Source organism: Trachypithecus francoisi, unplaced genomic scaffold (assembly GCF_009764315.1).
Source record: "Trachypithecus francoisi isolate TF-2019V2 unplaced genomic scaffold, Tfra_2.0 Lachesis_group10, whole genome shotgun sequence".
Lineage (NCBI taxonomy): Eukaryota > Metazoa > Chordata > Mammalia > Primates > Cercopithecidae > Trachypithecus > Trachypithecus francoisi.
The window spans coordinates 33,816,475-33,840,131 of record NW_022681455.1 but is presented as its reverse complement, the minus strand read 5'-3'; the positions used below and the strand labels follow the sequence as shown (position 1 = coordinate 33,840,131).

The following is a 23,657-nucleotide window of genomic DNA, read 5'->3' as shown; positions in this document are numbered from 1 at the left end:
GCAGCAGCTTGAGCTGAGCTCACCAGCAGCCTTGCTAAATCCACAGGACACTGCTCAGGCCTCCAGCACAAAATCTCTAGGTGGCATATGACTTTGTCATCCATGCTCTCTGTTGAGACTTGTCCCTTGACTTCCTGGAGTGCCACTTTTCCTAATTGCTCTCTCTATTCCCGACCCTACCCTTTTTTCACCCTTTTTTAACCAGTTCCTCCAACTGCCTCTTAATGACAACTTTCTCCAACATTCTGGGTTCATCTCTTTCCTTCTGGGGCTTCTCAAGACAGAATGTGGGAAACTCTCACACCTCTCCCATCCCTGGTCCCGCCCTTCTCCCAGAATTCAGGCCTCCTATCTAGCCATTCTACCTAGAGGTGCCAGAAGGGCCTCAGAATCTCAGGGAGTTTCCTTTTGAATCAAAGCACATCGAATTTTGCATTTAGGAAATAAGCCAACAAGTGTTTTCGCAATACAAGCTACACAATGTAGAGCTCAGCAAAACCTTGGCAGGTGGGCTGCAGAGCAAACAGTCTGTCCCTCCCGAGCCTCCAGGGTGCGAGTCATCCTAGGTGAGGTGCGCTTCCTAAAGTGTCTGAAAGGTGCATTAGAATTGCTGGCAGAGCATGTGGTTTTTCCATGTACGGAGAGGAAACCTGGATTTAAGAAGTTGAGAAACGACACTGGAGAGAAGGACTGTATCTGTCAGGGAGCCAGCAGGAGCCGAGACCCTACCAAACCAGGTATTCTCAGCAAAGCTCAGTGATCTGACTCTTTATCATGACAAAAGTTTGGGCCTGCTGCCGTGAGTAGAAGACAACCTAAAAGAGCAAGGGTGTGCAAGGTGGGTAAAGAAGGTTCCATATACAATGAACAGACTCAGAGAGGGCAGCCAGGCCAGAGCCATGCCTTCCCCTGAGGGATGCAGGCAGCCCACACCAGTCAGCAGGGAGATGCCTGGAGAGATGTCTCTCTGATTTCATTCTCCTGGCGCAGCCAGTGCCTCTCCAATGCAAATGCAAGATATCGAGCACAAGGATCTTGCTGGGAACAGGGCCTGGAGAAGAGTGTAAGAAAGAACAGAAACAGGGGGACTGCATCAGCACCATTCAAGACATCCAAGACAGACTGAGGATCGTCATGGACATTGCAGTAGGGACCGGGAAGTAAACTCGAAGGACCCAGTGACCTTCCTGGAGCCTTCGTCCATTCCCCTTATTGACCCTTGTTTTGTATTGTCTGGATGAATTGCCAATGAAGCCCTCACTTGAGAGGGTCTGTGTGTTTGTACCACTGCAGGGAAGGCTAAGGGCAAGGCAGGGGTGGGCAGGATCCAGCAAGCCTGCCTTCCTCCCCCGTCGATGCCATCCCTAAACTGTCTGAAAAGTGTCACCTGGCTAAGCAAGAAAGCCACTAGAGACGTGGGGTAAAGATGAAACAGGCAGCTCCCTGGGGGCTGGGTTTTTAAGGAGGAAGACATCTGAGACAGAAAGATGATGTTTCAAAAACTTGTAAGGATAAGAGAAATGGTTTACCAAAAGGAGAACCCCAAAGCAGGGCTGAGCATGTGTGTTTCTGAGTGCAGAACTGTTACCAGTGGGGTGGTCAGAGGAGGCATGCTGGAACCTGTCTTACTGAATGCTATTTTCAATGGGGAAATGGGATACGCAAAAGAGAAATGACAACTGTGGGTGGTTAGATTTCCAACCACAGGGAGAGAAGCTGCAGAAGGACCAGCCCAGGGCGCAGGGAAGTCAATGACAGATTCCGAGTCGACAAGTGTAAGGTGTGGCCCTGAGATAAGGGGGAGGATCTGGGCGCCCCTGAGCACAGGAGGCCAACAGAAGAGTGGAGCCACCAACTGAAAGCAAAATACAGCCTCATCTGACACTTCACCCAAGCAAGGTGTTTCCGCACAGGAAACCCACTCGTTCTGTTGTCAGTGAAGCAAGATGTTACAAGGCTTTTTCCAGTCCAGAGAAGGGTGCCAGGCAGCTGGGGATGGGGAGAATGGGGGTGTTCTAGAAAGAAGAGGGCTGGGCTGAGCTGTGTGTAGCATCTATCCAGTCTTTTAAGGATATGTCGGCAGGGATCATGAATCAGCCTACAAATCCTACAATATCAAGTCTAAGGCATCCCTTGGGCTGCAAGAACCCGTTGAGTAAAGCAGGTAAGCTCTTCTCTCTGGAGAGTATTCTATGCTAAAAATAAATGTGAAGTAGGGCTTAGATGCACTCAGAGAGAGCCCTACAAGGATAATGGAGGGAGCAGGGGGACCCCACTGGGGGCCCAGCAGCCGAGAGGCCTAGTCCTGTGACTGACCTGCAAGCCTGTCCTTAGTGCCCCTGCCCTGGCAGAAGCTCTAGCTATGGCCTTTCTTACATTTCAGGCCACACAGTGTGCACAGCATTGCCAGCTGTGGGCTCTTCCTGTGTGTGGTGAATGAAAGGCAGGCAAAGATTTGTGAAAAATCAGAATGGTTTCCAGGCAACTGTGAGCCTGCTGGTCCCAGCAGAAAGCAGTGTGCATTCATGAGCGGAGCCCAGTGCTCCAGAATGGGCCTTGACCAAGGCCAAGCCCCGGGAGGGATGACGGTGGGCGGGGGGTGGCGGGGGGCGCATGGCCAGGTAAGAAGTCACTCCACACTTCCAGTTCATGGCCCAGGTTCAAGACACACCTCCTAATCCCCAAGAAACCGCTAGTGCTGTCTGTGAGGCCCTTCTGAGAACCCTAACTGCTCAGACCCCCAGCATTTGCACAGTGGGGAGGTGGGGAGGAGAAAGGAAGGAGCCCTATTCTCCACAACGGTGTCCCTTCTTTCTCCCCAACGGTGTCCCTTCTTTCTCCCCAAAGGAGCCCCTCGGAGTTTAACTGCAGGTGAGGTGAGCACAAGTCCACGTACCCACTCCCAACCCTGGAAGCCGATCCACTTCCAGGACTTTCTGCTTTCCACCTTCCACCCTGGACCCTCTTCTAAGCAACTTTGCACTTTCCGCGCCGTGACCTACTGTGGCTCGTTGGGGGCCACCTGCAGACTGGAAAAGTAGATCTTCCTTCCAGTGTCCTCTTTTCCCACCACAGTCTCACTCCCATGCCTCACTTCCGGCTCTCCTTCTCTCCCCTTCCCTGCTGGGAGAAGAAAGGGCAACAGCCCATCACCTTCGGGCTGGCTGATGGGGACACCACCCAGCCTTGAGGGCATCCCAAAGGCTTTCAGGACAAAGGGAGGAAAACATTTCCACCAATGACTTTCCCCACCCCCACAAATGGCTCCTGCCTCCAGCCATTCCAGAAAGACCATTCCAGACTCAGAGCAGCCCGCCTGCCTAAGCGGAATCTTCTTAGGCAGAGAAGCCAAAGGCTCCAGGTCATCCACAGCTTCCTTTGGAACCTAAAAAGCAGAACTTGATTGCAGTTGTCACGCTGATGGACAGGAGTGCATAGGGGACCTGCCACACCCACACGTCAAGGGACAGGGAATGAAGACCAGAATAGTCAAGCCAAATGACGAAGACCAGGATATTCAAGTCAAATGACGTGGCTGGTGGTAGAGGGAATGGGACTGGTGAAAAAGCAGGTGACGCTAGAAAGCGGAGCTCAATCTGAAAAGTAAAATGTGGGAGAGGGCCAGTGTGTCAAGGTGGAAGGAAAGGCAGCCTCCCTGAGAGCCACAGAGTGAGCCCAGGCCATCGAGTCATCACCACCCACCTCCACCCAGGCTCTTCTGCACCACTGACCCCACCACTGCCCCCTGGACCTCTTCTTTCCCCTGCTTCAGAGTGGTCCAGTGACAGGAAGAAGCCATCAGAGGGACTGCTGCCATCTAATGGGATCCCTTAAGACTTGGTGGAACCAGATGTGTCTAGTGGTTGTCCTGCAGTAGCCTTGACTTCTTTAGGGGTCACATTTCCCTCTGTGTATGACTGTCTTCCAGCCCTGCCACTGTGTGCATCTACACCTTCCCTCAGGAACATCCTGGGGCTTCTGCTCCTCTGTGTTCACCACGTAGGGCTCCTCATGGACCTCTGTCTCTTGGCACTATATCTGCTCGGCCCGTTCATCTTGAGCCTTCTTGTTTCTATGTACTTGCATTCAGTGTGAGGGCCAAAATCCACAGCTGGTCACAGAGGAGAGTGCCGTAATCCTGGGGATGGAGCCTTGTGGTATCTGAGGACAGATGTCCCCTGATCTTTACCCTATCCTTCCCCTTGGCCGGGTAGCAGCCTGTGAGCCCAGAGGGGATTGGGAAGGCAGGCCACATTGCACGAGGAAGCTGCAGACACTTCCTGGCGTCTCTTCCCCTTATCCAAAACCTGTCCTTCCCTGAGGGTGGCTCCTCTTCCAACTCTTCTGAAAGAAACAGTAAGGCTCTTCTCTTTTCTATCTTCCCTCAGGCAAGGACTCCAGGACTGTGCCTTACTGGCTTCTTTCCTCCCACTCCTGACCATTCTAACCCCTCTTGGTGATGCTTCCTCTTCCTCTCGGAGCCCTCTCCTGTCACATGACCATCTTCTTCCCATCTTCATCTATCAACAACCCAGTGTACTTCCACATTTACATCCCCATGGGAGCTTATTAGAACTATGCCTAGCACGTAGTAGATGCTCAATAAATATTTGTTGAATGAATGAATGGAGGGTTCTGACCTCAGACTCACCAATTTCATCTCTGCCCCAATACTTATCAGCCTAAACAATTTTATCAACCCCCAAGGAGACTGCTCATCTCCGCTTCTGCCATCCATCCCCACAGCCAAACCTTGAACCCAGCATTACCTATGGAGCCCCTACCTTGGCTCCCCACCACTCCCTTCTCTGGAAACATGTTATGGCTGCTCATCCCAACTTGAAGCTCTTCAGTTACATATGTTTTTTCTCTACCTCAGAGTCAATCTGTTTAAAACCCTTGGTTCCCTTTTCTTTATGCTGGGCTTTCCTTGCTGGTCTCCAACCTTGGAACAGTGGACCTTTCATTTTCTCAAGTCTTGTCCTTTAGCTCTGCTAAGAGAAAAATGCATAACTACCAGCTTCTTCCATCAGAGCTCAGCAGGGCGGGCCCCCCTCTGCTAAGCCCTGCTGGCCCTTTTCCCCAAATTCCCAGAATTCATCCTTCATTACCCTCAAACCCTCACCCCCATCAGTTGACAACATCCACTCTTAGTTCACTGATTAACACCTCGGCCATCAATTGTGAACTCCCCCCAACCCGCCAACCTCACGTCGTCTGTCCATGTCTCCCATTACCTCCAATGTGCTCCTTGCCCTTTTGTAGGGTTACACCTTTGCCTGGGCTTTGGGATACGCCAGCCTTTCTGCCCACCCCAGGCTGGCTCTCCAGCCAAGTATCCCTCTCCCCAGATTTCTGTTAAGTTCCTTCTGCCCTCGCCTCCCTCCCCACAGCCTACCTCCCATTAGATTTATACCTTCCCTTCACTATCCCCCTTCCTTAAGCTAGCGTCCTCTTTCAAAATTGTCATTTATCAGAAACCTCTGGAAGGATCTTCACAGTCTGTGGAAGGCCCACCCACCCTTCCTGTCCATCTCATCCGGTGTAATTGGCCTCCTCTCCCACCAGCTCTTGGGTCTCATCCCCCAGAGACTCAGCCCCCTCTTTGTTGCCACATCCTACAACCTTTCCTATTCCTTTTTATTACAGAAGAAATCCATGCTTATTTCAACAGCACTAAAGAGAGAGTCAAATGTGTGAGTCCCTCTTACCCTGCCCTGAATGGTGTTAAAGGTGGAGCATGTGTCCTTCCACTGTTTACTACATGCAAACGTAACGTAGGTTTATGCACACAAGTAGAAGTTGGTTTCAAAAACGTATATGAGATCCCAGTACACATATTATTCTGCAGCTTGCTTCATTTCAAGCCAACGTGGTTCCACATCAGATCAGTGTATATGCCCAGCCACACTCTGTGAGACTGCACTGCACCCCATTCTGTGGCTGTGCCATGAGTTTAAGGGCTCCCCATTTAGCAGGCACTCAGGTTGTTCCCCATGTTTTTAAACACTGCCAGGCTGCCACAGCTATCCCTGCATGCTTATCCTCACAGAGTTCTGTATTCTTTCTGTTGGAGAGAGTCTCAAAAATGGCTCTGCTTTTTATTTCTATTTAAATATTTTTGTTAGATGGCCCTCCAGAAAGGTTGTACCAGCTTTAAAACCCTCGGTTCCCTTCCTTTTCTTTATGCTGGGTGTGCACTTTACCTCAGCCCTCGAGGGTACCTCTGCCCGTGCCTGGGCCAGCGCCCAATAACCTTTCCCTCGTGGCATCTACAGCAACAGCCCTGCTGCCCCTTCCGACTCTGTCCCCAGCCCCCCCACAATAGCACAGACATTTCTCGCTATGTTACTCTTTTGGTCTTCTTCTCGAACCTCCTCTCACTCCCCGTCCCCCTGACACTGGGCCATCTTCCTCTGCCAGCCCTTCGCTGTTGTTCTGTAAGTTTCCCCGGGTTTCCTCCTCCGTCATCTTTATGCCCATGGCAGTCAGAAGGATCTCCCGCTCCCTCTGCACCTCACCCCACTTCTCTCCCTGGGCCACCTCGCCTCGTGGTACAGGGCAGCCAAGTCATTCAAGCCAACTGCCCAATGAACGAGGGCTACACAGGTTGAGTGTGCGGAAAAGGAGAGAACTCACATCGACCCTGGCATTCATGCATTCTACAAATATTTATTGAGTACCTATTATGTGCCAGAGGCCAGGGAAGATGTTCAGCTGAATCAGGTGAGGTCTGTCTTGGAGGCGAGGGAGACATTAATCAAATAATCACACAAATCAATGTGGGGTTTCAAATTGTGCCGGGTGCCATGAGGGAGTGGCTCACAGACATGTCCCTGGCAGCTGCCTTGCCTGAAGGAAACATATTATCAAGGAAATGGCATTGGAACTGAGACCTGAACAGAGGCCAGGGTTTGATCGGATGAAGCAGAGGAGGAAGAGCTCTCCACGTCGCTACAGCAGGCCTGGGCCAGATGGCCGTGAGGCACTTCATAGAGGCCTTGAGAAGAGGCCTGGGAAAGGATGGCAGGCAGTGGGAGAGAGGAACGTGTGTTTATGAGACACCTGATCTTGGCCCTGTCTGTATTTCTAGCCAATCTAGAAATAGCAACAGGAAAGCACTCACTCCCAGCGCTGGCCCCTCTGAGACCAGGAGACCTTGGGTTCAGCATACACTGGTGGGGAAGAAGCAGGATGCAGAGGCCTTTACCCTCTCTCACTGATCACCAAGGTTATAGCCCTACACTGCCTTTGCAGATGCCATGCTTCCCCTCAGCTGGACACTCAAAAGCGTCCTACCAGTAACTGGAGAGAGAAAGTAAGCCTCTAGGCCACAGCCAGGGGAACAGGAGAGGGTCAGGACAGTTTGGCTTTTGACCAATCCACCCTTGCCTGGCCAAGCCCACCCCTGGCTTCCAGAGGCACCCCCCCGCCACGTCCAGGAATGTGTGCCAGGCAATGTTTTCCTGCTGGATGCATGGGGAAGGGTTCTAGTTCTTCATTCACTTAGTGTGTCCTGCTCTTGGAGTCTGAGCACCTCTCAATAGAGGCTAAGAAATGCTGATCCCTGTGGATAAGACAGCCACTTAACTTGGCCATCAGCCACTGAGCCCATCATCCATCTAAAGTCTCTCCAAATACTGGTCAGACGGAGGTTTCCATAGTCGCCATTCTAAATGGCAGGACATGTGACGGAGTCTGGAGCCCTATCCCAGCTACCCTTCAGCCTTCCTTCCAGCCAAGAACCACCCACTCTGCTCAGAGAGGCCACATTGCCCTCCAGCCAAGGGACCCCCTCCTTTCCTCCCTAGGAAAGAAGTTCTGTCCTCTATCCCCAAGGAGACTGCATATCCTTCCCCACCTGCACTGAAGTTTCTAATGTTAGGTGGTCCTTCTCTTCACAGCACCTGCCCAAGTCTGTGTTTCGATGCCTCGAGCCTGATCCCTCCAACTAACATAGAAATGCCAAGACCCAGCATGCTTCCCTGGCCATCCTACACCTTTGTTGAAATCCAGAGACTCATGGACTTAAAAGTTCTTCAAAAATGAAGCCAGCTAGCTTCTACCCCCATACCACAGCAGCCCTGTACTGATTGGTAAGCCCACTGTGACTCTGCTTAGTCCACTCTCCTGCCCATCCACACTGATCACCAACCACTAAACCTTGCCTGCGGGAGTCCGAGGCACTCACTCGGTCTCTGATTCAGTCTGTAGTAAAGAGGGGGTTTCCTGGGAGTGAAGTACCTATGAGGGTTACTGCCCCTTCTTTCTGGATTTTGGCTCTAAAAGTGTGGAATAAGAGAGCGCACAGTGACTCTTCCACTTCTCAATCCAAGAGACCTCCATATAGTTCCATTCCATTCCAATGACCTCTGATCAGAAGGAAAATTACTATTGCAATAACACAGCACTGAGAGATTCTGAAAGAATCAAGCCAGGTCCTTTTGCAAATCAAAGCTTTCAGGAATTAAATGCTCAGTTAATTTACGGAGAAAATGATGTGTGGGTAATTTCTGGAATCTTTTCACCTGGGCAGACACGTGACTCCCACCAGATCTCTCCCACCTATTGCTTTGGGTTCCAGCCAGAAGGCATTGTCCCAGCCCGGCTTGGGTTCTAGCCCTGGGTCAAACGGGCTAGAGTGCCAATAAAGATGGTACTCAGTGACCTTGGTTCACCAGCAGAACCTGAGAAACCCTCTTCTACAGGAAAGGAGAAGCAGCCCCTTGAGGGCAGCACCTGCCAGTGAGTGTGAAGCCAGGCCACCCTGTCCTTACAAAACTCTTGCAACATTTGATAGAGAGTAGACATCCGAGTGTATAAAGTACTTTTCCTGTGCATCTTCTCAATTCCCAGGTAGTCTCAGTGGGCTCAAACTACTCACCAGAGAAGACAGTAGGAACTAGCTTTACCCTGGCCCCTGACCAGACCTGGTGGTGGCAGCTCCAACTCCATGCAGACAGGAGTTGGGCTGCCCTACCCGGAGAAGCTAGCCACCCACTCTGCCCGGGAATATCTTGAGTGTCCCCAGAAGCCCTGCTCCTTCCAAAGTTGAAAACAACGGTGATCTGCTGAAGACACTGAACGCCACAGGAAACTGCTGAGCAAAGGAGGCAAGGAAAAGGATATTGAAAAGGATATTCTTGGAATATCCAGAAAACCAAGCAGGGAGGGGGATGCTTAAGGGAAGAGAAGGGGCTATCTCCTAGGGAGTAGTCTAGAATCTTCCCATCACTGACACCCAACTTCTGCCCATTATTAGAGGTGCATCTGTCCCTTGGTGAGGGACAGGTAAGGAGGACTCCAGCAGAGCCTCAGCAAACAAAAGCTGTTTGCCTGCTGCAGGGGAGGGTGTGTGTGACAGGGAGGGTTGGAGAGGGGGCTGCCTTCCACCACTTGTAGTTCTAGGAATCCATGGACACCCTTACCGTGGCTGTGGGCCAGTGTTCCGGGGGTACTTGTTGTCCTAGGGTGGGAGGAAGCAGCTGTGAAGATGCCAGCCTACTAGGGACAGGGGTAGGACCAGGTGTGCAGCCTGGGACAAGGGACAGAAGGAGGAAGCAGCACCATCAGCACTTTTTCCTTAACACCTGAGTGTGGGTTTGCGTGTGCATTTCTTAGGCAAAGAGGCATCTTAGTGCATGTTTTAAGCTGCCATCTCCTCCTTTTAAGCCTCCTGATTAGTATCCGCTATGTTAATTATTTACTGGGAACAGATGTTAGAGTTTAAAGAGCACTGAGCAGAGCTTTTGCTAATCAATTTATTTTAACAGGTTTAAGTCTTTACTACCCACCCAATTGGAGATTTCCCCACCACTGGAAGCCTGTGCTCCTATAAGCCTATGTTGCACATACTTCCAGCTCGCCCCAAGCTTGCTGCCTGCTCTTTAGCCCCTCCCCATCCTGGCCAAAGTGCCTCCTTCTCTTGGTATTCTAATTTGATCTGCATAAGTCTAATTTGACCTGGAGAAAGAATTTTTCCTTCTAACATCAGTCCTTAGGTTGGACTAAACGGTCACTCAGTGAGATCTGGCCATGTCCTTCTAGGCTTTGAGTCACGTTTGCTGAAGCCATGCCAGTAAAATATTTCTGGGACTGAGAAGAAGTCAGCCTGACATTTTAAACAAACAAGGGCTGCAAGACTAAAAGACCCATTTCTGCCTCTCCCCAGGGATGTTTCTCACTGGGTGGGTAGGGAGGGCTTCGAAGCAGCCTGTGAAGTGTGGGTCAGCTTGAAACACACGAGGCAGCAAATCCGAACAGGCAAAGGCCTCACTCTCCACAAGAATGTGCAGTCTAAGAGACGGCCAGGCCTGCACCCTCATGTTTTTCTGCCTGATCAGGGTGAAGAAGGGAAAGGTGAGCTCTGATCCTGGAACTTCTTCCCTGGCCTCTGCCAGCTCCCACCTCGCCACCACCCTGGGTTCTGGAACCACGCCAGGCAGGGCAGAAACCGAAGTGCTTTTGGAAGTCCACAGGGATTCCCACACCCACCACAGCCCAATTTCATCTGCCTACAGGTGCTCCCTGAACTCAGTGGCTCTGCCTCAGCAAGGATATGGTCTGAAGGACAGGTATGGGGGCAGAAGAAGGTGAGTCATGGCGGGGTGATGGGCCTCACTACTAATCTCATCTTCCCAACATCAATTTCACCCAGGGCGGTGGACGAGGAGCCCCTAGTGGTTCCGTTCAGTGAGGTTCTGTAGTTGCAGGATGTGGTCTCCTCCTTCAAGTCCATCTTTACGCAGAAGGCTGAGGGAGGAGGTGGCCAAGAGGCTCGCTTTTGTTTTTGCCTGACACCCCCTGGAGTATCACTGTCCCAGGAGCCCCTTTGGACATAGCCGTCTTATGTTTGGGGCTAGGGTTCGTCTTCGGGTCCCACTGAAAATATTTATTAGAGACAAGTATCCAAGGAAGGAGGAAAACAGCAATAACTGAATATGTGGGTTTGCTACCCACAGAATGAGGCCGGGGAGGGTTTCTGTGCAGGAACAGGTAGCTTGGGCTTGCAGGAGTCATACAAGGAGTGATGCCTTCAGACAACTGACTCCCAAGTTCCATTTTCCCTGCACAGGTAAGGAACCATCACACACTGACTTTGCCTCCCCAGAGGCCAACTCACGAGGAAGAATGGGCTTCCCTTGCTTCTTCCCAGGCAGAGCCGAGGTGACTCCATGGGGCTGGGGGCTCTGCCTCTCGCTGAAGTCCAGAAGAAAACAAGCCTATGGCCTCAGACATGACAGAGTCTCCCTTGGCCTCGGCCGGTATTTGACAGTCTCAACCCCACCTGCAGAGGTGCCTATGAGAAAGGCTCTTGTTCCCACCCTAACACAGATGCCATCAGGGACCACTGTCCAGAATTCTCTGATAGTTCTGGAGGGTTTTTGGAGCCCTAATCCCACTGTTCCTTGTCTGTTCTGCTTGTAACAGAGCTCATCTTTGGGGGACCTCTTTCAGTGGGAAAAGAAAGGGTCCATTGTCTCAGTGGGGGCCTGGGCCTGGGCCTGGGCCTGTGTCACATGGGCCAGGGAAAGCTCCCTAGGTCCTTCTTCCCAGAGGGAATTTGGTCAGGCAGGTGAGGGAGAGTCTCCCTCCGAAGAAGGTCTGAGAAGCAGTCATATTGACCCAACCTTTGCGTGTGGCTTATTGACAGCATCCGCACCCACAGCCCTGATCCATGTCGGAGACTCCCCACTTCAAAGTTCTTAAAGCCCTCACAGTACACATGAGTTCCTGTAGTCCTGGGGCACCCAGTTGCCTCAGGTCCTTGCTAGGCTCTGTTTCCTGGGCCTTTTTGGGACCAAAGATTCTGCCACAGCCAATGAAACAAGACCAAGCAGAGAACAGCACAGCATCCAGGGAAGAGGGGGCCTGGAGGCCAACAAGGGCCACTGTCCCTGGGGAGGGGGCAACTCCAGAGAGCACCAGTGGCTGAGAGGCTCAAGTCCCCAGCAAGGCGGCAGGCCCTTCACTTCCTTCCAAACCTAAGGCTCTATGCACCATCAGGACCATTTGATCCATGCACTTGGTTTCCACCTCAAAGATGTTTCCCTTTCAACTCTAAACTCTGGGCCGGGCAGGCAGGCTCAGGGTCCCTTTACTTTATGAAATTAACCAAGGCTGACTAGACAGGCAAGAATATGTAGTCTCCACACATTTTTTTTAGGGAGCAAGAAGATACTTTGGTTGCGGGGGGTTGGGGGGCGGTCTTACGCCATGGCCCATAGACAATCACTGCCCACCTAGAAATCCTTTGTGGTTCAGGAGGAGGGGAATTTCCTGCTGGCTCTTACATTCCTCGAAGGTATATACAATTAGCTATAAGTGTGAACAAACGGGGCCTGCTCAGGCGCCATTCTCCAGTAGTTAAAGCTCAAATTGATCTACTTCCTTGGATGCATTCCTAGATTTCACTTAGTTTCCCACCCTTTCTCTACCCCACTGCTGATACAGATCTTATTTATGTGCCTCTGGTTCTGGGTCTGGCCTTCTTTAAGATCTAGTAAATATGTGCATTGCCAATGCCAACTATGTGTCAGTTCCATGCCAGGAGCTGCAGGAGGGCCCAGTGGGGAATGAGGCATTCTCTACCCTTTAGGGAGTCTGCCTTTGGGTTGGGAAAGCAGATGAATGTTAAAGGGCACCGCACTGCCTCGGCGACCTTGCACGTATCCACATGTGCCACACAGGCAGTCTTGAACCACAGCTAATCCGAATCAAGGCCACAGGAGCAAGGCCTTGACATCCTGTGATCCTCCCAGACCACCAGAGGATGGCAGGCTGGAAGTCCCTGCTCTGAGGCCATCTCCTACTTGTACTTTCTCCCCTGGGAGTCTACCATGAGGCAGTTTCTTATCCTTTCTGGGTTCTAGCTAGAGAATATCGCAATGAAAAGAACTACTTTCCAGATTTCAGGATGAAAAAACTGAGGCACGAATAGTCATGCTGCTGGATTCAAATCCTGGTACCCAGAACCTTTGGAACTCAGGCTCAGACTCAAATTTTCCTCTGGTTTATTCTGTGAATGAAGGCATTTCTCTGGGTATCTTAGTAGGGAGCCAGTTAAGCCCCCAAACTTCCCCTCTTCCCTACACCTTCGCTGACAAACAGATCTCCTTGTCAGCAACTGTCCCCCGAATGTAGTTGAGGACTGATAGCAAAAAGCTAATGAGACCGCTGGTGCTGGGAAGCTTCTTAGAGCATATCCCCTTCCTCTTCCCCTCCCCACCCTCCCCCATCCTTTCATCCTATGGCAGCTTCTCCTATTATTATTTAATAGCCCTGGCTGGCACCTGCCCCCAACCGGAGTTCGTTGGTGTTGTATAGAAGCTGATAGAAGCACATCCATTTTTTTGCCTTTCTCAATCCCAAGGACCCTGTCTGGTGAGCAGCCACTGACTTCTGCTCTGTAAGAGCTCGCTTTAGCGCATTCTAAGTATCACGCATTCTCCTTTTTGCCTCTTGCCACAGACCCCAAGGCACCTCCTCAAGATGACCACAACTGTGACTGAAGAAGCAGTCACAGCAAGCTCACTTCACAGGAACCAAGCTGTGGGTTGATCCTACAGACTTGAAAAGGCAACTCAGAAAGGTATGAAGTTGTCAGATCCTCACCCCCAAACTGTGGCACACTATTAACGCCTCTAGGTGGGCACGACTGCATGCCTTCCATTTGGGGGCCTGAATCCTGCCTCCCTGGGCTGAGTGGCCTCCATGCCAACATGCTCTGACTATCCTGATGCTCCTGCAATGCCTGCGACCCTGCTGAGGCACAGCCCACCTCCTATCCCTCTGGGACTAAGGGGTCGGCGAACCAAGAGGTTTTGGGGGCCTCCCTCCGGTTTTCCCAGCCTCCAGGAAAGCGCCCCTGACGCCCCAGGCCCCGCTTCATCCCGCGTCCCCATCCGAGGGCCCTTCTGGCAATCAAGGCCCTTTTTCACCCTCAGAGAGGGAGTTATGGTTCTGCCAGCCCCAGCCCCCTAAAGGCAGCGCGGCAGGACGGAGGCAGCCTTTAAGAACAGCGGTTACTCCGAGGCCGCAGCGCGGGGACAGTGGGCACGTGGGGAGGGACCTGGTGGCCTTCAACGCCCCGGCCCCGCCCCCTCCTTCCGGCCCCGCCCGGGCCTCTCTCCCCGCCCGGCGTCAGGCTGCCCATGTCAAGTCCGCGGGGGCAGGACTCTGCTCTGAGGTCCCCGGGTGGTTGTTGAGGGCCTCGGCCTCCCTCGATTCCTTCCCGTCTCCCAACAGCAGTCCTCTCAGGGCCAAGAGCCAGGAACCCCTGGTGGTTCTGTATTCTGAGGTTCTGCAGACGCAGGGTGTAGTCTCCTGCGAGTCCATCTTGATGTGGGAGGCTGCGGGAGGAGGTGGCCAAAGACCCCTCCCCTAGACCTCGAGGCAGGACGGAGGCAGCCGTTAGGAACGGCCCCACTCCACCAGCCGGCCCGGCGGGGCGGTTACTCTGTTCCTGAGGTACCCCCGGGGTGGATGTATGGGGACCTCCGCCTCCCTAGACTTCTAGGCCAGGGGCGAGGACCACCTTAGAGGGTTTCCCGAGACGTCCCTGATTTCACATGTCCTGTCCTGCTGGCAGGGTGCGCCTCCTTTCTGCACTTTGGGGAATGGTGCCTTCACGCACTTTGTAAAGGGTCTGGAACTGAGCTGAAGAGAAGTGATTGAGGGCTCCTGGGGAAAGTCTCAGCTAATTCAGGTTTCTTCACCCACCAGATTGTCTGTGGGATTGGAAACAGCTCTGGAGGGGGCCTGCAGAAATTACTTTCCCAAGTCTTTGGCCTGGAAGGAACAAACAGTGCCTGGCCAAGGACTTTGGGCAGGAGAGAGATGGGAGCAGACAGGAGCCAAGGTCTACTATTTTCGCTTCTGTCAATTAGATAAAAGCCCTGCCCAGAAGCTTTGAGCACCACTGTCAAGTCCCAGTCCTCCCCTAAACCATCCAGGTTCCATCTGCCTTGAAGCCAAAGGATCTTCTTAGCTTCCTCAAGAAAAATTCAGGCTCGAGTTTCTCCACCAGCACTCTCCTCTCCCCGAAGGAGTGGGTGGGCTGCATTTCTCTTCATATTCTATTCCGTTCCAGACCGTCTTGGACTACCAGCCTGTCCGCCACCCCTTGGGTACGTCCCCTCCTACTCTGCCCTTGCCCGCTCAGGTCCCAAGCTGAGAAGATGAGCAGAGTGGTAAAAAGAGAGGAGGTTTTGAAAAGCAATGTCCTCTCAGTCTTTAACAGATGCCCCCCTAGGAACCTGCAGGAAGTGGAAATTAGTGAGCTGAAGCTGGCTACAACCAATCTCTGCCACACTCACACCCTCCCCCATCCCAAATCATTCATTTTAAATAGTGGAAGACCTTTTTAAAAATGTAACATGAATTGGCTATTTCTTGAGGCAAACAAAAGGTGGCTCTGAAGATACATTTGTACTTGTAAAAATTCATTAAAATAGAAAGCTTATAACCATCCAGGTTTCATTGACAGCCCCAGTCCATCTACATGCAGAAATGGTCCCCCAAAGCCATCTATGACAATTATTCTCACAGATCATCATGATAAACTCTAAGGGAATATACTAAGAAAGAGGGAAGAAGAGAGGAGGAGTCCATTTTTAATTACTGGTTGGAAATAGAGCGAAAGTTAGATGGCCTTAGGTTTAAAACACAGATGTGCATTGTGATCGTGTGAAGGAGGAGCTGCTGACAGAGAAAACAAGGTGGTGAACTCTGCCCCGGGCCTGTGACAGTTAGGAGAGGGTGGCTCACTGCAGAAGATAGACTGGTAGAGCCCCACAGGAAAGAGGGGTGTCAGGCTGGAAGAAGTGCAGCTTGGACCTGGCGGAGTGGCGGAGTGGCTGGAGGGACTGCAGGAGGAGGACAGATCTGGAAGCGGGTCTGGCCTCAGCCAGGGAGCCAGAGAAGAAAGGCTTGGGTTCGAGGGGGGAAATTCACTCTCCCAAATTGCTTTCTCAGAAGCGCTAATTCAGATCACCTGAAGACAGGGTCTGGGCCCCACTACGGCACGGTTCCCAAATGGGGGTGTGCTTGGAAGCCTTGGTGATTAAAGGGTGTTGACTAATAGAGTCAAACTCTGTAAAATATTTGAAGAGATTTATTCTGAGCCAAATATGAGTGACCATGGCCCGTGACACAGCCCTCAGGAGACCCTGAGAACATGTGTTCAAGGTGGTCGGGGTACAGCTTGGTGTTATATATTTTAGGAAGGCATGAGACTCAATCAAAGACATTTAAAAAATACATTGGTTTGGTTCAGAAAGGTGAGACAACTCAAAGTGGGGGCTTCCAGGCTATAGGTAAATTTAAACATTTTCTAATTGACAATTGGTTGGGTTTATCTGGAGACCTGGGATTAATGGAAAGGAATGTTCAGGTTAAGGTACAGAATTGTGGGGACCAAGTTTTCTTGTGCAGAGGAATCTCTCAGATAGCAGACTTCAGAGAGAGAGCGGGTTGTAAAATGTTTCTTTTCAGACCTAAAAGGGTACCTGGCTCTTAGTTGATTTATCTCCTGGATCTGGTAAGGAAGAAAGGAAAACAAAGGGGAAAGGAAAGGTTTCCTATAGAATGTGGATTTTTCCCACAAGAGACTTTGCAGGACAATTTCGAGGTATGGCAAGGAAATATACTTTGGGGTAAAACATTTTGATTTTCTTCCTTGCTATGCCACAGTCGGATTGGAAAGTAAGTCACGATATATACAGGGTCAAATAAAACCCACCTGATGAGAATGTATGGTTGGTAGGGCATGACTCCCAGACCCCTTAGATAGGAATCTGGGCCAGATAAAAAAATCAGAGCTTAGTCCTCAAGGGAAGGGGCAGCAGCGCTGTCAAGGGCTAACCAAGCATCAGGACTGGATCACCAGGCTTGGGAGAGTAGAAGTGTCAAGGCCCCGACAGCAGGGAGGGCCTTGGCCCCACCAGCAGGGCATCAGAAAGCAGGGAGCACTTGTAGTTCACCATGATTCCCCTCAAAGCCCCGGGCCAGTCTCCTGCAGGGAAGGGTGGGCAGGAAGGCTTCCCCATAGGGGCAGCCTTGCTTTTTTGGCCAGCCACCCTCTTCATATGAAAAACAGAGGTCCCCACTCCAGTGGTGCTGCCAGACGGAAATCAGAAGCTCTAAGCTAGAGACCAGAATCTGCGGAAGCTTTGAAGAGCCGCATCTTGTCATTTCTAGATGTTTCTACTTTGGTTGACTCTTTAATTTTTCTGCAGTTAAAACCGTTAAAACAGCAAGGAAGCAGGGAACAGGAGAGGAGCCCAGATCTCTCCCAAAGAAAACGAGAAAGACTGAATCCTTGGGGCCTGCCGTACAAAGGAGTGGTGGGTTGGAAGAGGGTAGGCAGAGACTAGGGTGGTCTGGGACTTTAAGTACAAGACCCTGTGGATTTCATGGGGGCAAGCCATGTGCAACAGAGAAACTCGGGAACCAGGGGGTTTTGCACAGAGGTCTGGGTGCTGTGAGGTACAGGGAAAGAATTAGTGAGTCTGGACCGGCGGTTAGGTGAGTCACAATGGAGTGTCGGTTTAGTTTAATCTCTGATTTGTGTTGAGTGAATTTGCGTATAGTCCAACTGCCACCCCCCGACCCCAACTAGACCATGTGCCGCTCAGGAACCTGGGACTCTTTTATTTTCTATTCCTTATAGCAGGCTCAGTGCCTGGCACACTAAGTTGAATTTTATTTAAAACATTTTATTTACATTAAATGGTATATTTGCAAGTTCATTCTTCCAGATCTCAGTTTATTCTTTTATCCAGTCATTTTAAAGGGATTCTCTCAGACCCTCCACTAGCTAAGGGAGCTGAACTTTTCTTCCAGAATTGTCAGGAAATGGGACTCACTGACTTAGTGAGCTACTTATTTTATCTAGAATTAACTTTGTCTAATAAAATGTATATGCACTTTGGGAATGGATATGGTGCTACACAGATGAAAGACGGTGTTATTCATCATACAGTGTTTTTGATTATAATAGATTATTCTCTGCCAAAACCCAGAAGGGCTAAGTCGAGGTAGGTTGCTGAAAGGGGAGGAAGTGTAAATAGCAGAATCAGACTTTTCCATAAGTTTACAGTGGGGTATGGACAACACTCAGGCAACCAGCCCTCGGCACAGCAACAGGGGACCCACCTCCTAAGTTGGGGCTGAGTAAAGACATGTTCCTGGGGCTAGGCTTTGCCAAGGCAGGCCTCTTCTGAAACATAAGCCCCATCTTTCTCCTGGCTCCGCCTCCCCACCTCAGATGTGCTGTCTAGAAGCTGCACATCTGGGGTCGTTCAAACTCCTGGCTCGAATCACTGGAATCACCTGAGCAGGATAATTTTACAGTAATGATTAAAAATTGCTTTTCTAGATATAGCCTTGTCTCAGGGTAGCCATTAAGAACATTACTTCCTAATTTAAGAAGCTCAATGTAGGGAGCCTTGGGCATTTAAAAAGAGGGAACTGCACTCATATCTTGATAAATTGTAAAATGTCTCCCACCATCTTCTTCTTCTGTATCTCCTCTTCTGCTTTCTACCATTGCACTCTCTGGCATATAATCCTTTTAAAGAATAAAAATTTAAAAAAAAAAAAGGAAGATAATGAAAAGCCTATTGTTTCTTAGTGTCTGCGGATGTTAAACACGCACACGCATGCACAATTATGAATTTTGTGTATTTCTTCCGGGGGTTGGAGCCATAAGGGGTTACATATTGGTATGTGATTTTGGAGCCTACACTTGAAATGGAAATTTGGATGTAGTTGAACAGACTTTTAACATTGCCCCGAGAAGAGTTATACTGGCATTTTGTTGGTCTGTGGTGTCACACCCCAGAGTGTATAGGATCCTCACTGGCTCTGTGACTCACCCTGGAAGTTGCACCTTTCTCGGGGGGCAGGGTGGGGAGTTACTTTTTATAAGTAAACCCCAGAGAGCAGTGTTTCAGTATCAATCAGTTTCTCAAGTTTGAGAGCAGATTGCGCCTCAATCCCTATCGTTGGGGGTGCTCTCCAAGCTCTCTGGGGTGCCGCCAAGCCAGGATCTCCCATTCTGATGCATCCTGGGTCTCCTCTTCCCTTCCCTGCCTCTTCCCTCCTCTCCACTCAGCCAGTTAGATGGGTGAAACAGAGAACCTGTCTAGTCCAAACTCCTTATTTTACAGATCAGGAAAGTGAAGCTCAGAGCGGGATGGCCCTCACCCCATCCTGCATCCCCTCTCCTCCTCTTCTGCCTTCACCCCAATACCTTCCGGCGTGAGTGACGCCAACCCTGTCTCTCTTCTAGCCCCGCATCCTGTGTTACTCTTTTCACAATATTTTTGAGTAGGTGGCCTGCCACAATCTTATATTTGGCATGGCAAAGGCAGACCCCTTTCCCTCCCTGCAGACCCCCAACTCAGCCACTGTGAGTGCTGTAAGGCCACTCGCCACCTGTGTCCTTCTATTCATCACAAACTCAGCACACGCTACTTTATCTTTTACCTCCTTGTGTCCACAAAACGGGCCACAACCAGGGTCATGCTGGTTGAACAGATCTGGGAGAATGGTAATTGACAATTCACACCAAAAATTGTGTGGAAAAAAATTCTCTTCTATTAGAATAATGACAGGAGAGACCACTTTGCCATTATGTTGCTTTCTGAACTGGGACACACACAAAACCTCAATAAAAATGTTATATCAAAGGCTTACGAACATCATTTAAATCTTCCCTAACCCATTGCTTTCATGTGAAAAACGAGTATTTCATTAAAAACAGGACTGCTGTGTGTGACGCTTGACAGGATGTTAATTTGTTGTTTGTCAGTGTACAAACAAGTACTTGCATGTTTTGTGCAGATGAGGTAACCGCCTGTAGAATGGCAACACCAGAAGGCAATTGGGTGACCTGCTTTGGCCTTTTGACTTTACAGAAGAAGAAACTGATGCCTGGCGAGAGGAAGGGACTTGCCCAGAGCCACTCACTGGTAGTAGAACTGGGACTAGAATGAGAGCCTCCCGACCCCCAGACAGAGCCCTTCCTTCTCACAATGGCAGAACCACAAGATGCTGACAATGGAAAGGATCTTGGAGGTCTCCCTAACACTTCTAAATACTGAAAGGTTGGACCAACTGCAACGAGAAAGAGCCAACTACGCTGAAGAACTTGTCATCGCCTCCTGAGAGCTGCCTGAATTGGAGCTGCAGGTCCCAGGAAGTAGTGGCTCCTCTCCAGAAGCTGGGTCTGCAAGCCCGTGCAAACTTGAGGTGTCTGGTTCCCTCCCTGCACTGGTGGAAGCTGCTAGAGGGCAGACACTACGCATCTAGATTCTTTGCTGTCACCTTTCAGCTGTCAGCTCTGATGTTTCCTCATCCAACGGCTGATTATGGAAGCCCCCCAGCTGCTGGGTCAGTCGCCAGCCGTCTGAGGTGTCGACAGAGAAAGAGAGACCAGGAAACCATTTCTAACATAGTTGGCCCAGAGCAGAAAGTGAATCGCCAGAAACAGCCTGGAAGAGGCTATAAAACGAAAATAAAACAGGATGGTAATTTATGATGAGCAGTAAAAAGGCCTGGGAAGCTGAGCAGCCAGTGAAGGTTCATTTCCCTCTACTCTGTGTATCTTTAACCATGCTGAGCATTTCCCTGTCCAGCCTGGCAGCCCCCAAAATTTGGAAAGCCCTCTGTCCCCCACATCAAGGTGAGAAAGTAAGGCTGTCTTGACAGCCCTTGCTACGCTGGTTCTCCTCTGCAAAAGCACCTGCCCACAGGGCCTCAAAACCCTTATGATAAAATTCATTTCCATTGTGCAACACCATGTAGATGGTGAGGCACGTTCCCACCCATTATCTCATTTGATCCTTACAGAAATTCTGGGAGGGGCTTTTACTTTTTTTAAGAGACGGAGGCTTGCTCTGTCATCAGGCTGGAGCGCAGTGGTGCCATCTTGGCTCACTGCAACTTCCGCCTCCCAGGTTCAAGCAATTCCCCTGCCTCAGCCTCCTGAGTAGCTGGGACTACAGCTGTGTGCCACCGCACCTGGCTGATTTTGGGCGGGGCCTTTTATGAAGATATAAGGGTACTGAAAATCACTCACAGCAAATCAAAGACCCAAGACCTGACAAACCCCAGACCTGGACTCAGGACAACCTATTTCAAAATCAAAGTCTTTCTCAAACCCACCCCATGAGCCTTGCTAGGAGCAGAAGACTTTGAAATTTAAGATATAAGTCTAGGCTGTTCCCCGCTTCTACACTCCTCCCATCCAGGAAGCCTCAAAGGCTGGAGCCCAGGTCCGGGACAAAGGGCACCCACAGAGAGCCTAAGGAGCCTCAAGGCAGAGTGGGCCAACTTGAGAGGGAGGCCAGCAAACCTCTCTGATGTCAGAGCCTTCAGGCAGTGATTAGGGCAGGCTACCTCTCTGCCTCTCCCTGGCCCTATCAGGGTGGTCACCCATGAGTCACTGAAGTTTGTGGAGCCCATGGGCTGTCCCTGCTCTGAGGAGCCCAGCTGGGTCTCCACAAGGCCTGGCCAGGTATCCCAAAGGGCTAAGCCAGCCTCTTCCCCACTTACTGGCAGGTGTGAATTGTTCCTAGGGGCCCATACTTCTTGACCTCTTGTTCTGTGCAGGGTGGGTGGTGTGCCCCCTCAAGCTCCCAATCTACAAAGTTCAAAAGTGAGGGCATGTAGCAACTGGTGAGAGGGCTCCCGTCACATCCTTCCAAGCGGGGTTTAGAAGGTGCCTGAATGAGGAGGGAGGTGCCTGGAAGCAGAGCGGCTCTGGACACCCTCATATTCGTGTGGCTCTTCCTTGGGTTGACCTGGGGGTCTTCCTGTGGGACTGTCCCTCTGTGGAGTAAGAGGGAAGAGGGTCAGAGCTGAGAGCTCTGGGGTGGAGTCCAGTGCTGGTCCTACCATTGACTCATCATGTGTCCCCAGAGAAGTCACCTCTCTTGAGATCCAGTCACCTCTACTTGTCCATTTCATAGCACCCTTGGAAAGCTCCAATGAGATAATGGGTATGGAAGGACTTGGTAAATAAATCAAGTGTCCCTGAGTTGTAGGGTGCTATAACTACCATTGGCTGAGCAAGGAGGTCACCAACAGGCCCATCCCAGCCACTATCCATCTTGGGGCTATTTATGGCAAGTCCCCAGGCCTGCTACTGCCATCGTGTCCTCAGCACATCAGGGCTTGCATGTTCACATACCCCTCCCTGCATGCAAGCCTGAAACTCAGGGAAAGCAAATGCAACTCCACATCAGGCCAAGGTGGAGGACCCGACGGTCACTGATCCTGAATATTCCCAAGCCCACTCCCTACCCCCACAGACATCCTTTCTTTTTCACTCATCCTCTCCCCATGATTCCTCAGAGGAAGGAGGAGGCCACCCAGCTCAGAGCCCTAGGCTGCTCTCTGCTCATCTACCTGAAGCTCAAACTGTCCTGATCTCCATTGCTTTTCAAGAACAGGTGTCAGCTAAAACCTCAGGCATCCTCAGCAGAGGGCCTGAAAGCTATGGTCCCTAATTGAGGCTGCTCACTGGACACTGACTTACAGGTCTGAAGACCTCACGACCCAGAAGACCGCTTCTGGTTACAAGGCTGGGCAGCAGCTGCCCTAAGCCTCTCTTTGGTGTTAATTTCCTAATCTGCCCCCAAGAACCCCAGATTCTTCTTAGGGCAGATTCCCCTGGCTGTTCCCTTTTATTTAACCTAGAGTACCCCTTGGGTCACTTAATACTTGAGAGGAGAATTCTTTGTTAAGCTAGAGCACAGATTTTCAAAAGTGAGTCTTCAGGGACATGGACGCCACCACCAGGATCTTAGAGGATGGCCTTCCCTTGCTCCCCAAATGCCCAAATTCTGAACTCTTGGGTGTCCAACCCCACCCAGCCAGTCTCCAAAAACTGCTTCTCCTTCCCCTCTCTTGCTCTGCAACACCTCCTGGCCCCAACAATGCCACTATTCCTTGAGTGGTTTGACGCAAGTGAAGTGACAGGTATAAAACAATTGAGTTAGAAGTAGTCGACGCAAGAATTTGGACTCTGGAGAACTTCCCAGAGGAATGAAAATCAGCAACGTGGTGGCCTCTTTGGAAAAGACCTGCCGCGATGAACAAACCCTAACAATGCTAAGCAGGTCTGTCTGTTCCCTCCAATTCCTTTTAAAAAACACCATCAAAGAATGTGTGACAGAGAATCCACGCAGACCTGATGATCTGCACCTCTTCAGAGGAGCTGTGCCATAGAAACTGGGAAACTGCTGGCCGGACGCGGTGGCTTGTGCCTGTAATCCTAACATTTTAGGAGGCTGAGGTGGGCAGATCACCTGAGGTCAGGAGTTTGAGACCAGACTGGCCAACATGGCAAAACCCTGTCTCTACTAAAAATACAAAAATTAGCTAGGCGTGGTGGCGCATGCCTGTAATCCCAGCTACTCGGGAGGCTGAGGCAGGAGAATCACTTGAACCCAGGTGGCAGAGGTTGCAGTGGGCTGAAATCATGCCATTGCACTCCAACCTGGGCTACAGAGTGAGACTCTGTCGCAAAAACAAAAAAACAAAAACAAAAAAACAAAAAATACCTGCAAACTGTTTCTTCTTGGTCTGGGCGTATTCTCCCAAATTCGCTAAAGGAAAGGATAGAAGTTTCTGTGACCCAGAGTCCA

At 50.8% G+C, this 23,657-nt stretch overlaps 2 long non-coding RNA genes across 3 annotated transcripts; both read left to right on the top strand.

Annotated features, from left to right (window-relative positions):
- Positions 1 to 1,943: 1,943 nt before the first annotated feature.
- LOC117087066 lies at positions 1,944 to 13,202 on the top strand. Of its 2 annotated transcripts, none has more exons than XR_004438662.1 (3): positions 1,944 to 2,164; positions 7,905 to 8,096; positions 10,521 to 13,202. It is a non-coding gene; the product is annotated as an uncharacterized LOC117087066 (long non-coding RNA). The 2 variants fall into 2 exon arrangements; XR_004438661.1 differs by lacking the exon at positions 1,944 to 2,164 and adding an exon at positions 2,859 to 6,609.
- An 819-nt stretch (positions 13,203 to 14,021) lies between these two features.
- LOC117087064 lies at positions 14,022 to 17,750 on the top strand. Its single transcript, XR_004438660.1, has 2 exons — positions 14,022 to 14,469; positions 14,725 to 17,750. It is a non-coding gene; the product is annotated as an uncharacterized LOC117087064 (long non-coding RNA).
- Positions 17,751 to 23,657: the final 5,907 nt, after the last annotated feature.